This window comes from Chamaea fasciata, unplaced genomic scaffold, assembly GCF_029207755.1.
Source record: "Chamaea fasciata isolate MVZ Bird 193981 ecotype frontalis unplaced genomic scaffold, bChaFas1.0.hap1 SCAF_157, whole genome shotgun sequence".
NCBI lineage: Eukaryota > Metazoa > Chordata > Aves > Passeriformes > Sylviidae > Chamaea > Chamaea fasciata.
Window position 1 is genome coordinate 72,752 of NW_027094242.1, and position 4,504 is coordinate 77,255.

General features: G+C 49.0%; 1 long non-coding RNA gene across 1 annotated transcript; it reads right to left on the reverse strand.

Moving 5' to 3' along the window:
- Nucleotides 1-853: 853 nt before the first annotated feature.
- Nucleotides 854-4,301, reverse strand: LOC136304744 (uncharacterized). Its single transcript, XR_010724780.1, has 7 exons — nucleotides 3,802-4,301; nucleotides 3,682-3,723; nucleotides 3,452-3,591; nucleotides 3,265-3,343; nucleotides 2,089-3,187; nucleotides 1,259-1,481; nucleotides 854-1,097 (listed from the first exon to the last, which is right to left on the reverse strand). It is a non-coding gene; the product is annotated as an uncharacterized lncRNA (long non-coding RNA).
- Between the last annotated feature and the right edge of the window lie 203 nt (nucleotides 4,302-4,504).

The window sequence follows — 4,504 nt, forward strand, 5'->3', positions numbered from 1 at the left end:
TGTTGACTTGTTTATTTTTTAAACTATATGAATTCATTTACCTAACACATCAGAACCACAATGAATTAAAATTAAATTAGCCTCGTTTTCTAAGGGGTAAAGATTTAATTTTTATTTAATAATGTTGGTATGTTTTCTCTGTCATTGTTTTTTCTTGGGGGGCAGTGTTTGTAGGGGCTTTTGTTTTGGTTTTTGTTTTTCTGTTTGCTTTGTTTTGGAGTTCTTTGTTAATAAACAAAGAGGTTCAGAGAGGCACAAAATAAAATGTCAACTTTGTTTTATTGCTACCTCTGAAATACAACTCGACACCAAGTTATTGCTGGTAATACTGTGTATGGGTAGAATGAGACCTGTTAAGGGGTTGAAAGGAAAAAAGTGGCAGCATGGTGCTGAATAGCTCCTGCTTTACCAACATGAATTTGGTAAATTTCCTTGGAAATGTGCCCTACAATGTACAAAAATTCCAATTAGGATGGAAAACTGGAAAAAAAAAATATATTCTCTTACTAGAATCAGAGAGAGAAAAAACATCAAATAAAAGGAAGAAATAACATCTAAATCCCAGCTTGCCTGGAAAACAAGCTTAGGCATTTCTAACACTGCAAACTTTTGGAACAGTCATCAAGTTGGTGGAAGTTCATGGAACAAATTTAAATCTGCTTCCTCTGCTCTAATTTTAAAGGGAAGTGGAAATTCAACAGGTCCAGCTACTCCTATCCAAGAATGATCTGTGTTTTGTGGGAGTAACAATGCAAAGAAACTCGAATCTTACTTGTATTTGACATCGGAAACTCTCAGCAGAGTTGGGAAGTTTCAGTGGAACAAAAGCACCACACTTCCTGCAATAACAAAATTGGACTCGGCAAGTCAGGAATTTTATTTACACATCCACGGACGAGGAGGGGGATGACACCAGGAATACACTCCAGCTGAAAGCAAGGATTTATTGGAAAAGGCAGGAAATCAAACTGACAGTCTCTGTCCAGTTATGGCCAGGCAATTATCCAGGAGTCAGAAAGAAAAGTGGGAACCTTGGACTGGGATAAGGCCTTCCAGTGGCTTCACTTCCTACTGGCTCTCTCCTTTTCGCCAACTACCTGCAAGAGGAAAAGCAACAGGAATAAAGTCTCAAACAGGATGTCCTTGGTCCAGGCAGACTGAAATGCAGCTCCCAGGGAGGGAGGCCAGGCTGTGCCTCGGGGAGCTCCGGGAATCTGGGATTGCCCGTGGGATTAAAGGGCTGGAAAAGCACACCCACCTGCCAGGTTCAGTGCTGGGACAGAGCAAGGCCGGGGCTCGGGGGCAGCAGTCAGAGCTGGGACTGCAGGAGAACACCCCAAACCCGGGTTAAACATCCGGCACGACACGCAGCACGCTCCGGGAGAAACTCGGGTGGGAGAAGCCCCGGGATGCTCCACGTTCCTTGCCCTTGGCAGCTGTGCCAGGGCCTCCATCAGAATGCTGACCTCACCGTGCAGCTCCTACAAAATAGGAGAACTTATGGGAATCGCCCAGCAATCCATGGACTTCCAGTTATTAAGAACCACAGCTGCAGCGAAAGGTGTACAAACTCTACTGCAAACCAGTAGGTCTGAGGAGACGCAGGGATTTATTCCAGAGGTGGCATGTTGGTGTTACTACTTTAAGCTCCTGCCGCTAGAACATATTTGTACAATAAAAACATTATTGAGGCAGCTAAATTAAAATTAGATTTTTTACAGTAAAGTCAGCCAAAAAAGAGAGTCTCAAAATTAAGATATAGGCCGCACAGTTATTTAAAAAAAAAGTTCTCATTCATGAGCATAACCTGCCAGCCTCTCATGTTTTCAGTCCTTACCATTTATTTTTACCAAGGTGATGATTAAAACCGTGTAAAAAGCTCAAAAAAAATCCAGGACAAGGCAGGTGTTTTCCCAAGTACCCCCAGTGTGGAGCTGTGTCAGCCACAAGTGTTTGCTCCCTCAGCCCAGCCCGGAGCAGGCTCCAGCTGCTGCCCAGGGGGGTTACCAAGGGACTCACTTGTTTCAAGCTGTAAATGCAGGTGGCCTGCACTGGAGTGCCAAAAAATGTGAAATATGTGACTCTCACCTTGAATAGCGATCGATCTTCTCAGGGGAGCCCCTCACCCAGACTGGGGGGCTCTGCCACGGATTTCATCCCTCTGCATCTGAAAGAAAGTTGGGACAAAAGTCAGAGTGCTGCAGGATACCTTGACAGCTCCACACATCTTGTGGCAATCTAGGAATACCCTCTACAGTCTAACTACACCCCACATCACAAATTTCAAGCCCCCGGCACTATTACCCTCGTACCCCTACACCCAGACTAAGCAGCAAGGCAGAGCAGCTCCCGGCCAAACACACACCAACACCCGTGACACAGCACAGGACAAACGAGGGGACACAACAGGGACAGAAAACTCTGGGCAAGAAGAATGACCCTGAGGGTCCAGAGAACTCGGAATGAGATGACCGAGGTAAGATGGAAGGTGAGCTGGCCAGGCTCAGAGAACCCTGCAGGAACAAGATGCCATCGGGATGACTTATCCCAAGAAATGCAGAGATGGATGCCCGAGAATCCTACAGTCAGAATCCTCTACCTGCCTTTGCATTCTCACAAGACCTAACCCGCCGGAATGGATCAGGGCGGTGCACGGCTGTCAGTACAGCTCAGAACAAGACCTGAAAAGGCATCGGACTGGATGCTTGTGAAGAGAGATGGATTCTGATGAGTGTCCGAGCAGCTGAGACAAAGGCACCTGGCTGAGGAGCACAGAGATCAGAAATGCTAAGACTGATGCCAGGGGTTTTGATAGGCCCCTCAAAGGGCTAAGTGAAAAGACAGCACACACAAGACACCCAAAGGACAGAGAGCACAACAGACAAGTGACACAACACACACCAGGACTGCTCTGCCCTGCACACCTCGGCACTGTGATCCAGAATGAGACCTTCCCTTGATGTAGCCTAAGGGGTCACATCTTGGACATCCCTGTCACCAAAAATGACTCAAAAAATCCCTCCCACTGGCCCCTGATCCCACACCCCGCTTTCAAGCCCTCCCTGGCTCCGAGCCCTCCACTTATCTCTCGGACGTCTAGGGAGGTGAATCCACGCTGGGTGGCAAAGAAGGCCGCCTCTCCCTCAGGGAAATTCCTGCTGCTGCTGGGCTGTTGTCTCCTACACAGCTACAATAAAGAAAACCAAACATCAAAGCATAATCTTAGCAGCACATCAGCCAGAAACCAGCAATTCTGCTACTCACTGTCTCCTAAGCTTGCCTGTGTCCTCGGCCCCGTGCTTCAGCTGCGCTCAGAGGCCAACGCCGGCGTCGCAGGGTCTGCCTGGGTAAAGAGCAGACAAGGTGATGTGGCAGCGCTGGAACTTGAGGGGACCATCCCTCCTTCTCCTCCCTGACTCACCTCAACTCCTCGCCCGTTATCCAAGCCTACCTGGATGGGGCCTTCACAAGGAGAAGATCAAGGCTCCATCACAGACTCCTGGAATGCTCCCGGAGGGCTCACGGGTGAGGTGACCCGGGTCTGTCGTCCGGTTGGTGAGAGGGGAGCTCGGCCTCCTACGAGTGGACTCCCTAAAACGCACAATAACGGAGGCTTAGAGTTGCACCAGCGAGTGAGGCTTGAACAATAGCAACTGCTTCTGTCCACCCATCGCTGCTCACCTCGCCCACGTCAGCTTGACTGCTGAGATCCGGCTTTACCACCTAAAAATAAAGACAAAGAACAGAGCTGTAACACAGCCATCATTTACACCTCCCCTGCAAACACAAACAGGGACTGACCTTCTCAGGGGAGCCCCTCACCCATGATGGGGGGCTCTGCCACGGATTTCATCTCTCTGCATCTGAAAGAAAGTTGGGACAAAAGTCAGAGTGCTGCAGGATACCTTGACAGCTCCACACATCTTGTGCCAATCTAGGAATACCCTCGACAGTCTAACTACACCCCACATCCCCACATCACAAAATGCAAGTCCCCGGGACTCATCCTATTACGTCTACACCCAGACTGAGCAGCAAGGCAGAGCAGCTCCCAGCCAAACACACACCAACACCCGTGACGCAGCACAGGAAAAACGAGGGGACACAACAGGGACAGAAAACTCTGGGCAAGAAGAATGACCCTGAGGGTCCAGAGAACTCAGAATGAGATGACCTAGGTAAGATGGATGGTGAGCTGGCCAGGCTCAGAGAACCCTGCAGGAACAAGATGCCATCGGGATGACTTATCCCAAGAAATGCAGAGATGGATGCCCGAGAATCCTACGGTCAGAATCCTCTACCTGCCTTTGCATTCTCACAAGACCTAACCCGCCGGAATGGATCAGGGCGGTGCACGGCTGTCAGTACAGCTCAGAACAAGACCTGAAAAGGCATCGGACTGGATGCTTGTGAAGAGATGGATTCTGATGAGTGTCCGAGCAGCTGAGACAAAGGCACCTGGCTGAGGAGCACAGAGATCAGAAATGCTAAGACTGATGCCAGA